This window comes from Schistocerca cancellata, chromosome 2 (genome assembly GCF_023864275.1).
Source record: "Schistocerca cancellata isolate TAMUIC-IGC-003103 chromosome 2, iqSchCanc2.1, whole genome shotgun sequence".
NCBI classification, from domain to species: domain Eukaryota; kingdom Metazoa; phylum Arthropoda; class Insecta; order Orthoptera; family Acrididae; genus Schistocerca; species Schistocerca cancellata.
This window is the reverse complement of record NC_064627.1, coordinates 242,794,775-242,809,880: the sequence shown is the minus strand read 5'-3', so window position 1 is coordinate 242,809,880 and position 15,106 is coordinate 242,794,775.

Genomic DNA, 15,106 nt, shown 5'->3' with positions numbered 1-15,106 from the left:
ATAACTGAACGGTTAGTCATCCTGACGCAGATGAAGGCTGCCTACCTCTTTCTTCTACATGCAACAAGTCTTTATGTCACTTCTTCATATACTTACAGACCCAGTTTAACAAAAATTAAAATGCTGTCATTGTGTACTCATTAACAGATACACTCCTGGGTTAAAAGTTGAATACAGTGGATCACATATTACAGTTACAAAGTGTGTAGACGTTTCGAGACAATGTAACTCATGGCGCGCAAATTACCCAGGTTATATTCAGCCTGTATCTGTGAATGAGAACACTTAGCGACATCCAGTAAACTTCACACATAATTTCAAACCGTTTGTAAACTTTAGTTTGCTGAAACCTTTCGCAAAATGATGAAACACTTTTCTGATTCAATTTTGTTAGAACAGTGAGCAGACTTCCGTGAAGGAAAATCCTCTGCCAACGATGTTATCACACTGAAACTAATTGTACAAACAGGACAAAAATTTAGTTAGGAAACATCTCCAGCATTTATTATTCATAAAAATCTGTGGTCAGTAATGGAGAAAAGAGGTTACACCAGACATCTGACAAAAGTCTGCCAAGACTTATATAAAAACATGCAATAAAAATAAGTCCTGCAAGAAGCTGACACCATATACAGTGATAAACCAGGGAGTAAGGCAAGGATGTAGTATGTTACCAACACTGTTCAACGTGTACATTGACGATCTGGTCGGTGAGTGGATGGGTGACAGAATACCTCAAGGTATAACAGTTGGAACAGGCAAATCTATAAATAAAATGCTTTTGTGCCCGACGACCAGGTAGACGTGATGGGCAGTGAAGTCGAACTACAATTAACGGTACGTGTATTAAACAATATGAGCCTAAATTAAAACCTAAAGTTATTAACAACTGAAACAAAAACAATTGCCTTCTTACGAAAACACCTATAAAGACCAAGATTATCAAATGGTTCAAATGGCTCTGAGCACTATGGGACTTAACTGCTGAGGTCATCAGTCCCCTTGAACTTAGGACTACTTAAACCTAACTAACATGAGGACATCACTCACATTCATTCACGAGGCAGGATTCGAACCGGCGACCGTAGCGGTCGCGCGGTTCCAGACTATAGCGTCTAGAACCGCTCGGCCACTCCGGCCGGCCCAAGATTATCATCAATAACATAACAGAACAGATAGATGTTCCATTTTCAGTATCCAGGCTGTGACATATGGAGCAGATAGTTGGAAATGAGATCAAAATATCTAAGTTAATTTGTAATATCATAAATTAAGTTCATTGACCAGTAAAAAGCTGCACAGGAGAAGACAAATTAAGAAACGAAGGTACAGGAAAACAAGTGGGGATACAGCCAATAACGGATAAACTAATCCAACGAAAGTTGGCTTACAAAGAGCCCCTATTGCGTGTATCTCGTCAGGCATACAATCCAGTTGGAAGAAGGAGTGCCGGCCGTTGTGGCCGAGCGGTTCTAGGCGCTTCAGTTCGGAACCACGCTGCTTCCACGGTCGCAGGTTCCAATCCTGCCTCGGGGATGGATGTCTGTGATGTCCTTAGGTTGGTTAGGTTTAAGTAGTTCTATGTTCTCGGGGACTGATGACCTCAGATGTTAAGTCCCATAGTGCTCAGAGCCATTTGAACCATTTTTGAAGAAGGAGTGTAGAAATGTCGAGGAAGAGATGGTGAGGCCGGAATAGACTACATGGCCGAGCCCTGCATTGGCATAAGAAGAAGAAGGAGAAAGAGGTTATCACTACCTACAATTTCGGCGTTCATGGAATAAAACTTCAGCATCAGACAAGACGTTTTAATTTGTTACTTCTTTACTACGTACTAACTATACTCCTAAATTATGTCATTACATGACACAAATTTCTCGAAATATGACGTTATAACCGTTGAGGAAAATGATGAATTAACTTTTCTTTATCAGTGTCTGTAAGCTTTCTTCCTGTAAATGTTACTAAAATTAAAAGAATAACTAAAGAAAATACGAAGATATGGTAACATATGTGACTAAGCTTTGACTTTTTGAATTGGGTAGGCTGAATAAACCGCAATTAATAAAACCAGCTTAATCAGAGTTTTGCGTCTTTAACCATTACGATTTTACATACTTAACGTCAATTCCTTAAAGAACTGGGGTTGTCAGGTTACTGGTACAATATCTAGCCTGCTATTAGTGTTCGTCTTCGCCTTCCATGCCAAAACGCTGGGACAAGTGCGGCAGCAAATTACAGAATAACTTAAATTATTTTCTAAAATATCTACACAGGATATTACAATTAGCAATTATTTAGTATGGCGAAAATATACGATAACAGATACGAAAAAAGTCCCAGTAAACATATCCCTGCAAACGCGTCGTTTGCGATTTAATTGCCACTGACTTAAAACTGAAAATTTCCGTGTGTAGTATGCACTCTTTTTTCGTCATGTGTTAGTCCTCCTACCGATTTGTAGCGACCCGCAGCAATTTACTCTCCTGTGCCGATCTCTCCATGTCAGAGCAGAGCTTACACCGTACATCCTCAATCATCTGTTATATGTATCCCAATCTCTGTCTTCCCACACAGTTTGTACCCCCTAAAGCTCCCTCATTACCAAGGAAGTTCTGCCCTGACGTCTTGACTCACGCCCTATATTGCTATCCCATCTCCTTGTCAGTGTTTGTCATACATTTTGTTTCTTCGCTGCTTTTCTAAAGAACCTCCTCATCATTTTCAGTAGAACGACATTTCAAAAACTTCGAATTTCTTCTGTTCCGCTTTTCCCACAACCCATGATTAGCTACTTCACCACGGTTTGCTCCAGATGCATATTCTCGCAATTTCTTCACCAAATTATTGCCTATGTTCCATACTATTAGCCTAATTTTGGCTGGGATGCCCTAATTGCCTGTGCTAGTCCGATTTTTAATGTCGTTGCTTCGTTTTGATAAGTTTCTCGATTTTCACATTCCTACTACTTCTCATCACTTTAGTTGTACTTCTTTTTAATGTCAGTCCATATTCTGTACTCATTAGACTGTTTACCCTATTCCATAGCTCTTGTAATTCTTCTTCCCCTCATTTGAGGATAGCAATGTCATCAGCAAATCTTATCGCTGACATGCTTTCACGCCGGGGTTTTAAATCCACTGTTGAACAGTTCTTTTATTTTCGTCTTTCCCTACTGCTTACCACTATTTCTGTCACAATTTCCAACATCTTGCAATTTTTTACATTGTCGAACTCTTTTTCCATACCGATAAATCCTATGAACATGCCTTTATTTTGCTTCAGTCTTGCTACCATTATCAAGCGCAAAGTCCCAAATACCTCTTTGGTGTCCTTACCTTTCTAAAGCCAACAGTTCGTAATCTACCAAATCTTCAAGTATACTGTTCACTCTTCCGTATATTATACTTGTCAGCAACTTACATGCATAAGCTACTATACTGACTGTGTTTCAGTTCTCCCGCTTATCTGCTCTTGCTGTAATCGGAATGGTGTGGAGCTTCCGTTCCTTTCTTTTAATTACACTGAAGATGGTTTCAACTTTTCTGTATGCTCAGTTAGGCTTTCCGACGATTTCTTCATATTTCTCCAGCTAACATTTCATTCGGCTTCCCTGAAATTCCGGTTTATGTCGTTCCTAAGTGATTTATATTCCTGCATTCCTGTCTTTCCCTGAACATTTTAGTGCTTCCTTCTTTCTTCGATGTATTGAATTATTACCTTACCTTTACCTGCGTCTGTCCGTCTAATATCTGTGAGTGCCCTTTTTATAGATGTCCAATATTCTTCAACTGAACTCCGTCCTGTGGTATTTCTTATCGCAGTATCCACATATTTCGTAAACTCCAAAAACGTCTTGTCATTCCTAAGAACTTCGGTATTTCACTTACTTTCACACTATTTCAGTTTATGACCTTAAGTGTATCTAGATTGAGCCTTTGCATTCTTCTTTTCCTGTTTTCTATTTTTTCTATAACATTCAGACATCTTATATTGCATGGTACGTCTAGTGGAATGTTACCCTTTCATCTGCTGCTGGGCACGCCTTACAATCTAATATCTGACTTTGGAAGAGGTACCTAAGCTTAGTGCAATCCTGTTGGAATCTTCACATGTCTCTGGGCTTATCACAAGTGTACATCCTCTACTTGTGATTCTTGAACAGAGTATTCGCCATTACTAGCTGACGTTTATTGCAGAAGTCAGTTAGTCTTTCTGCTCTCTCATTCGTACTACCACTCTTTCTTAGCTCCTTCCCCCGCTTCCGCATTCCAATCCCCCGTGGTTATTAGATTCTCACTTCTTTTTTATACTGAATTAACCGTTCATTGTCTCCACATACTTTATGTATCTCTTAATGCCTTTGCTATTGTTGTCAGCGTTCGTCTGGTATTCCGATGAGAACAGCCCTATCACTGAACAGTTGTCAGTAATTAAGCCTCTGTCGTACTTTCCTATTCATAATGAATCCTACTCATGTGATATTATCCGCTGCTGTTGATAAGATGCTATATTCGTCTGACCAGAAATCCTTGCCTTCTTTCTATTTCAGTTTATGACCTTAAGTGTATCTAGATTGAGCATTTGCATTCCTCTTTTCCTATTTCTATTTTTTCTATGACATTCAGACATCTTATATTCCACGGTATGTCGAGTGGAATGTTACCCTTTCATTAGTTCAACCATTTTTTCCTTTTGGTCACCACCTCATTGGCAACCTCCTCCGGGAGATCCGAACTAGGGAGTCATCATGAATATTTTGCTAGAGGAGAGATTATTATCAGTTCACCTCTTCAGCTATAGACCACATATCCTGTGGATAGACCTGCTGTATCTTTACTGCAGTAGTTTGCTTTGCCTTCTGCATCCTCATGTCGTTGATCATAGCTGATTCTTGTGGACTTGAGGGGCAGTTTACCACCCCAATGGCAAGCAAGTCTCCAGATCCTCCGTCGACTCCTACCTGTTTCACAAGACCGTTGGCAGAACAAGATCGAGTTCTTATGCCGGAAATCTTCAGCTACCATCGGTGAGGGTTTTTATTCCAAAAACCTTTCAAACGGTACTTAATGCCCACTGGTTCACTATGTCCTAGCTTACAAGGAGAACACGGCAAGTGCCGTAAACAAATTTCCCAAAAACTTCGCTCAATGGAAAAGGGGTCAAAATAAGTGAACACGTGTGTCAGCCTGTCCGTAGATACTCGGCCTTTTTCTGAGAAAAAGACGGTCGAAATTTTCGAACAACTTAATATGCCTCTTAGCAAGTACGCAGCTCAACTGGGGCGGTGGCACGGTGACCTTACAATTTTGCAGCCTGTGTTCGAAAGCTAATTATTATTTTATTTTAATATTTCATTTATTTACCCATGTCTGCAGAAATTTACTACACAAATGTTTTCTATGTATACTGAAATAATGTTTTTCCTCATTCGTATACTAGTTACATGTTTGGCGAATATATTAAAACTGGAAAAGAGAAAAATAAATAAATGAATTAAAAAATAGTTTGAAATTGTTTCAGGTGAAATCCCAGTAGAGTATCTTGATTCCTAATCAATTGCAAGTGAAAGTTTTCGGTTAAGTCATCCGTTGTGTATGGTTTGCCGCGTGGTTACTGGCAATACGTGAAATCTTCAGCAAGTTTAATGACGTTTCTTAACCAAGTGAATTTCATACGAAGAAATTTTCATGTGGAAAACCTGCCTTCACACGATGCTCGTGGTGTTCGGAACTTCTATATTTTGGAAGTTTCTATGATCGGTACAATTCGAGGGAATCCGCCAGATCTTCCTGAAGAATAAAAAAAAGAAGAATTAATACAAGAATTGATTTAACAATGAATATGAGAATTTAAAAAGGCACACGTATAGCATATAATAAATGAATGATAGTTACTGTGAAACCTAGCTGTAGCTTTGCAACTAATATAATGGCCTTTTATCCCGTTACTAGATACGAATCAGTCTTGTAGTAACATTCTACGAACATGGATAGATAAATGAAGAAAAAAGCAATAATCGGGTTTAGAACACAGGACGTAGGAGTGAGAGGCCGTAACGCCAGACTCTGTGCCTGCGATTCATATAAACAGTCAAGCTCTAAAAGACATTTGAAGTATCTCAAAAACTTTGACAGTCGTTTTCTTAGAAACGGTCGAATATCTGTGGATAAGCCGAGAAAAGTTTTCGCTTATTTTGATCCCTTTTCCACTGATCAAAGTTTCTAAGGAATCGGTTTATGGCATGTTCCACGTGTCGCGGTTGACATTCGATAAAATACCATGAACGTCTCTGCTTTCAATTTCTTCTTACACCTCTCAATCATCTCGTAAATCTTGATAACACGGCAGTTCGCTACTCAGGAGCTCGAATCGTGTCAATGGCTGTGCTACACACGAAAAACCCCAGGCAAAATATTCCAGAGTATGTAGCTCAGGTGATTTGCTCCACCTGTCTATCCTTGGCCATATTCACGCCTTATAAGTCGTCTTATATCGGTGGAAAAATGTGCCTGTGTCCCAATATGTATTCCCCACCTGGGGGCCTTACGCGAAACTGGAGCTCATTTAGATGGGCGACCTATCCCAAAAGATTTCAAAAACATATGTACTGGTTACGACACTCTTTCATACTTTAACAGAATGCTTAACACACCTCGTCTTTCGTGAAGTATGGAAGAACTCTATACAACAGAACATTAAAGTAATTAATATAACACTTATTGTTTCCTATAAACATCCAAAAAGAAAAACTGAATAAAAAGGTGATTTCGTAATGAAATGTTAAATATATATGTATCCCTTTGCAAGAAGTCTACTTTATATCGATATTGTATGTTTATCTTTGTACGGAGTTCAACTATATCGGTGGAATTCTAAACATTTCCGTATGGGGAGTCGTTAGTGGCACGGTTATGAAAACATAACACAATGTTAACTTGCGTTTGGCTGAATTTATATAGAGGGTGGTCCATTGATCGTGACGGGCCAAATATCTCATGAAATAAGCGTCAAACGAAAAAACTACAGAGAACGAAACTTGTCTAGCTTGAAGGGGGATACCAGATGGCGCTATCGTTGGCCCGCTAGATGGCACTACCATAGGTCAAGCATATATCAACTGCGTTTTTTAAAATAGGAATCCCCATTTTTAATTACCTATTCGTGTAGTACGTAAAGAAATATGAATGTTTCAGTTGGACCACTTTTTTCACTTTGTGATACATGGCGCTGTAATAGACACAAACGTATAAGTACGTGGTATCGCGTAACATTCCGCCAGTGCGGACGGTATTTGCTTCGTGATACATTACCCGTGTTAAAATGGACCGTTTAGCAATTGCGGAAAAGGTAGATATCGTGTTGATGTATGGCTTTTGTGATCAAAATGCCCAACGGGCGTGTGCTATGAATTCTGCTCGGTATCCTGGACGACATCATCCAAGTGTCCGGACCGTTCGCCGGATAGTTACGTTATTTAAGCAAACAGGAAGTGTTCAGCCACATGTGAAACGTCAACCACGACCTGCAACAAATGATGATGCCCAAGTAGGTGTTTTAGTTGCTGTCGCGGGTAATCCGCACATCAGTAGCAGACAAACTGCGCAAGAATCGTGAATCTCAAAAACGTCGGTATTGAGAATGCTACATGAACATTGATTGCACCCGTACCATATTTCCATGCAACACGAATTGCATGGCGACGACTTGTAACGTCATGTACAGTTTCTGCCACTGGGCACAAGAGAAGTTACGGTACGATGACAGATTTTTTGCACGCGTTCTATTTAGCGAAGAAGCGTCGTTCACCAACAGTGGTAACGTAAACGGGCGAAATATGCACAACTGGACAACGAAAAATCCACGATGGCTGCGACAAGTGGAACATCAGCGAACTTGGCGGGGTAATGTATGGTGCGACATTATGGACGGAAGGATAATTGGCCCCCATTTTATCGATGGCAATCTAAATGGTGCAATGTATGCTGATATCCTACGCAATGTTCTACCGATGTGACTACAAGATGTTTCACTGCGAGACAGAATGGCGATGTACTGCCAACATGATGGATGTCCGTCATATAGCTCGCGTGAGGTTGAAGCCTTATTGAATAGCATATTTCATGACAGGTGGATTGGTCTTAGAAGCACCATACCACGGCCCGCACGTTTACCGGATCTGACGTCCTCGGATTTCTTTCTGTGGGGAAAGTTGAAGGATATTTGCTATCGTGATCCACCGACAACGCCTGACAACATGCGACAGCGCATTGTCAATGCATGTGCGAACATTACGGAAGGCGAACTACGCGCTGTTGAGAGGAATGTCGTTACACGTACTGCCAAATGCATTGGGGTTGCCGGACATCATTTTGAGCATTTATTGCATTAATGTGGTATTTACAAGTAATCACACTGTAACAGCATGCGTTCTCAGAAATGATAAGTTCATAAAGGTACATGTATTGCATTGGAACAACAAAAATAAAATGTTCAAACGTACATTCGCTCTGTATTTTAATTTAGAAAGCCTGCCTGTTACCAACTGTTCGTCTAAATTTGCGAGCCATATGTTTGTGACTATTACGGCGCCATCTATCACAAAGCGAAGTCCAACTAAAACATTCATATTTCCATACGAACTACACGAATATGTAACAAAAAATTGGGGTTCCTATTTTTAAAAAACGCAGTTGATATCCGTATGACCTATGGCACCGTCGTCTAGCGGGCCAACCATAGAGCCATTTGGTTTCCCCCTTCAAGCTAGAAAAGTTTCGTTCTTAGATTTTTCGTTTCACGCTTATTTCGTGAGATATTTGGCCCGGTCACGATCAATGGACCACACTGTTTATAGATAGCCTTAGTCACACGTAATCGAGATAAAATGGTCAAAGTCGTTGATATACCATTTCAATCGACTCGGCATACGACAACTTAGGGTAGAGCCGCAAACTCCACTGCAGATCCCCGACTGTATATACGAGGTGCATTCAAGTTCTAAGGCCTCCGATATTTTTTCTAATTAACTACTCACCCGCAATCGATGAAACTGGCGTTACTTCTCGACGTAATCGCCCTGCAGACGTACACATTTTTCACAACGCTGACGCCATGATTCCATGGCAGCGGCGAAGGCTTCTTTAGGAGTCTGTTTTGACCACTGGAAAATCGCTGAGGCAATAGCAGCACGGCTGGTGAATGTGCGGCCACGGAGAGTGTCTTTCATTGTTGGAAAAAGCCAAAAGTCACTAGGAGCCAGGTCAGATGAGTAGGGAGCATGAGGAATCACTTCAAAGTTGTTATCACGAAGGAACTGTTGCGTAACGTTAGCTCGATGTGCGGGTGCGTTGTCTTGGTGAAACAGCACACGCGCAGCCCTTCCCGGATGTTTTTGTTGCAGTGCAGGAAGGAATTTGTTCTTCAAAACATTTTCGTAGGATGCACCTGTTACCGTAGTGCCCTTTGGAACGCAATGGGTAAGGATTACGCCCTCGCTGTCCCAGAACATGGACACCATCATTTTTTCAGCACTGGCGGTTACCCGAAATTTTTTTGGTGGCAGTGAATCTGTGTGCTTCCATTGAGCTGACTGGATTGAAAAATGGCATCCACGTCTCATCCATTGTCACAACCGACGAAAAGAAAGTCCCATTCATGCTGTCATTGCGCGTCAACATTGCTTGGCAACATGCCACACGGGCATCCACGTGGTCATCCGTCAGCATCCGTGGCACCCACCTGGATGACACTTTTCGCATTTTCAGGTCGTCATGCAGGATTGTGTGCACAGAACCCACAGAAATGCCAACTCTGGAGGCGATCTGTTCAACAGTCATTCGGCGATCCCCCAAAACAATTCTGTCCACTTTCTCGATCATGTCGTCAGACCGGCTTGTGCAAGCCCAAGGTTGTTTTGGTTTGTTGTCACATGATGTTCTGCCTTCATTAAACTGTTGCACCCACAATCGCACTTTCGACACATCCATAACTCCATCACCACATGTCTCCGTCAACTGTCGATGAATTTCAATTGGTTTCACACCACGCAAATTCAGAAAACGAATAATTGCACGCTGTTCAAGTAAGGAAAACGTCGCCATTTTAAGTATTTAAAACAGTTCTCATTCTCGCCGCTGGCGGTAAAATTCCATCGCCGTACGGTGCTGCCATCTCTGGGACGTATTGACAATGAACGTGGCCTCATTTTAAAACAATGCGCATGTTTCTATCTTTTTCCAGTCCGGAGAAAAAAATTGGAGGCCTTAGAACTTGAATGCATCTCGTATAACATCAGTCATATCTGTTGTGGCTGAGTAGAAATTATGGACCTAATGACCCTAGTGGAAAATGAAATCTGATACTTGGCATCACAGTCAACACAGGAAGATATAAGACAGGGCAGAGGACACAGTGAAATTCTTCCCGTGCGGCTGCGCCCTGCAGCCTTTTTCCGTGACGCGGCTCACCTGGTCCGAGGGCGCCTGGACGACCGGCCGGCTGGGGGCGCCCTCCCCTGCCGCGGTGGCGGCCGTCACCCTCATCTCGTAGCGGTGCAGCGGCGCCAGGTGCGACAGCCCGTAGTGCGTCTGGCCCGCCGGCGCCTCGAACTCGTCCCGGTGCTGCGGCAGCCACGGAAACCATTTAAGGGGCTCCGGAAAGGCTCAAAATCATGAAAAGTTCAATTTTTACTTTTTTGCGTTTTCTGAATCTGCAGACTATTACCTTTTAATAGATATATAATATATTCAATTCCGAATACTCCAACTATTTTTAAATTTTTTTTGAAATGTGTTCTACATGGGCGTGACCCACTGTGGCGCTGTTAAACTGCTGTCAAATAGTGTTATTATTAACGTCCGTGTTCATCAGGTTCATTTTAGTGATGTGAGATAAAGTATGTGTTGTGGCTAACCTGTGATGGTTCAATATATATCGCTGGTGTGATTTTCGATTGTTTCATGATTATTTACTCTGTCGTTATCTCGAAAATATTCGTAATTAATTCTGTTTCTTGAGTCTCTGTTTTGTTGAAGTATAATAATGAGTAAAAGTAAAGTTATTAGAAATCCTCTGAAGGCTTTTAAGAAAAGGAGAAATGTTGGAAAGCCAAAGGTATGTGTTATTACTGTAAATAATAACATTCTAACATGGTACGAGCGATGCTTGCTTTAGACAAGGAACGCCTTCGGGCTGCAGACAGGGCTGTAAAGAGTCTAGAAATACAAGCAAGAGTAAACAGGAGGAGGAACAAGAGGAAGCTGGAGGAGGAGTTTGCAGAGGATGAAGATAATCCATCCTATGGACCTGGAATGCACTAAAAAGTTAATCCAATCTTTGACGCTCGATTCCCAGAACTTTTATTTTCTCATACTAATTACATGTTTTCTAAGGATCTTCCAAACATATTTGTTTCAAACTTTCAGTAAATGTTACACAGTACCTTCTGCATAATTTAAGACAGCCTTTTTCCAAAAAACTGTATATTTTTGAATATATAAATAAAAAATTGCAAAAAAATGTTGTGAATTTTCATTACAATTGAAAAAAGAATCATCTTTAATAACTGAACTAAAATTTTGTAAAATCCCTGTGTTAAGTTGTAGCCCATATTCCAATAAATAATCTGTAAAAAGTTCAACTTCCTACCTCAAATACTTTGTGAGGAAAGATGTAATTTATAAGCGTTATTTTAACATTGCAAGTATAGGGCGTTCCGGAGCCCCTTAAGACTAGGTAGCTTCGGAAACAGGTTCGGCCACAAAACTATGAAAAAAACTGACGAATACAGTGATTCACGAGTATAAAACAAACTGTAACCATTGTGGGGTAGTTCACATAGCACAATCGGGAGGGAGTGCGAGAGACGGTTGTGTTATCATTTCGATGATGCAAGCAGTAGCGCATTAGAAAAATCCTTGAACCCAGAAGCACATGTCAGGTAACTGGAAGCCCGAAAGTGTTGCACAGGACTCCAAAAGAACGTGCCATACACACTCTGGACGACTTCGAAACTTTTAGGCAGAAAAGTAGGGATCCATAGAAATTTCTGAATTAAAAGAGTGAATTCAGTCTTAACAGGCTCTATGTAATTTTTCGAGAAGAGCACCGGGTATTAATTACTGTGTCCGCTCCCGCAAATCATGCGCCACACCTTCCCACATGTCCGCTGGGTCGGCGGAGCCATAGACCACCAAGATACAAATAGCCCAGTGCCATGTTACGGTACGGAAGCAGTGAACGGAAGTAGGACTCCTAGTGTCCTGTCAGTGCACTTCGAATACGGGAATATACGGCACGAAAATCTATATTATAGATTAGTGAAATACAAGGATTACAAGATAAAAGTTTCAAATTGTGGTTTAACGGTGTCCCTCAAAGTCCTATGGTAAAGTGCAAGTCTGGAAAAGTTTTTGTTACCTTGCGAAGTAATATATTCCCAAAATCTCAATTAAAAACTTTGATTAACTTCTCGTAGCGGGGGTTACAGTCATGTAAAATTTTGTAAATGAAATCGCGGTTACAGTCATGTAAAATTTTGTAAATGAAATCGCGGTCGCCTTTTAACTCTCTTATTAAACAGAGAGGTCCACAAAAATGTATCCACTGTTTAAAAGTCCATAACTTGCAAACTAATTGACGGAGTTGTCTCATTTTTGGTGAAGGTGTAGCTTAAAGTCGGACTTAAAGATACCACTGTTGGTGTTTTAAATGGTCACCATTAACATCTACACACAAACGATGCCGCCGAACTGCAGCACGAACTACTGACTGCAACGTGTTCAGTTGGATATTTGCACATGAATGTACGATGGATTCTCGAAGTTCATCCAATATGCGTGGCTTTTGTCGATAAACGACTTCCATTAGTGTTCCCCAGAGGGAAAAGTCCAGAGGAGTTAGGTCTGGGGAACGTGGTGGATACTGCACAGCACCTCCACGGCCTATCCATCTTCTTGGTAGATTTTCGTCGAGATACGCCATAACACGATTTTGGTAGTGGGCTGGGGCACCATCTTGTTGAATGTAAACTCTTCCGTCTCCATACAAGTCTCGGATGTCAGGTAAAATGGATGTCTGAAGCCTCACCGGTAACTGTGCCGTCAAAGAAGAATGGTCCAATCAAGCCCCGGTAAGACAACCCACAACACACATTTACTCCTGGCAAATTCACGGCTTTGTCTACATGGACGTTCGGATTTTCGGCGGCCCAGTAGATGCAATTGTGGTGTTTTGCTGTACCATTGAGTTTGAATTGTGCCTCATCAGACCACACAATAATCTCTGCAAACTCTTCGTCGTTGCGCACCATGTTAGTAAACCACTCGCAGTACTCCATTCTACGATCTGGGTCGTCCTCGTTCATTGCGTGTAGCAATCGATGGATGTAGCACTTCCACTTTGCTGTCTTTAAAATTCGCCGAACACTTGAGCGACTCACTCCAGTTTCACGGGCACACTGTCTCACAGACGTCTGTGGTGAGCAAATGAATTGTTGTAACTCACGACGGGAGTTATTTGGACTTGTTACTGTTACAGGTCGTCCAGATCGTTGTTTGTGTACATTTTTAACGCAGTCTTCGGCTTCAAATTTGTCTCGAATGCGACGAATCGCTAAACATGTCGGTGGCTCTGTTTGATACTCATTCCGCCATTGCCGTTGAACCTCATTAATGTTTTCGTACTTAAAATACCACTTCAAAACTGACTTCCTTTCATCGAATGTAAGCCTTGCGCCAGCCATGTTTACTCGAATAACTAGGTGCAACTAAGAACAAAACACTGACTATCTGGCGACTGTCATCTGACAAAACAAAACAACGCAATACAACGCTTGTGTGGCGATTTTCGGAAGTACAAACTATTACATTACCAACGATGAGGCAACTCCGTCTATTAGTTTGCCAGTTATGGATTTTTAAACAATGGATACATTTTCTTGGACCCCTCTGTATATTTCTATAGTCCAGTATCGCAATTTCGACTCTGTGGGTTTTATTAAGAGGAAAAAATAGTGCTTTAGTTCACGTCAAAAACTGTGTCATCTCACGTGACATGACATAGAGGCTGGCTTCATTGCAGATGACTACGAGTTCTTGTGTGTTTTTCGGTCTTTGAATTAAATTGTAAGTATGTTGTTCATATTCTGTGTGATTTTTCCTCATGCCCGTTACATTGAGTGACGTAAATGATTCCACATTTGTTTTTATTACATGTAAAATAAAAGCTGGTTTAGTTGCATGTTGTTCTGTAGACTCACGTATATTTGTTCCTAATTAATAGTTCGTCGGCTAGTCTGTCGATTTAAAAGCAATCTAAGTATATTACTGGTATTCTACTTTATTTTTGTTCCCTTCCGTAATGGAAACTCTAGAATTTTCACTGGAATGCAAAGCTTATTCTACCTCATTGATTTTTTCTACAATATATATTTGGTAGTATCTGTTAATAACGCGTGAACACATTTACATAGCTACTGTTGCATTTTTAGCAACTGCTAGAACGAATTCTCTAGTCTCTAAGAAAAGCATACTATGTGGCATGAAGTAACACCAATCAGAGCAGAATTCCATACCCGTTCCGTAACAAAAAGTTGATTAGTAATTCTTTCAATAACTGCCAACATGGGGTTCTTAAATTCGAGAAAGTACGGATAACGGATGCTAACAGAATGAAGTAGACTATGCATAATACACTTACAAACGTATTCAAATCCAGCAGATAAAAGGCACGAATTCTTTAGCAAGAACAAATACACTGGAATCCACGGAACATCATGCGAGGAAACCAACTTCTGTTTCACAAGAAACAAGAACAAAAATGGATTCATTTACCCCACGGAATATTGCAAATGTAAGAAAAAATGAGGCAGACTAGAACCAATATATTTGCAATGTGATTCAAAAATGCAGTACAGACGCACAATACGATGAAACCAGCTTCTATGTACTAAAATATGAAAAGAAATATGGAAGGCTTTTAAGTATCCAGTAAGAAAATGATACGAGAAAGGTCTGTTTAACGCTTTTGTCCATATTGGGTGACCTTTACAAGAATAAAACCCAATTTTTCAGGTGTATTGTAACTATGTACACAAGCCTCACTA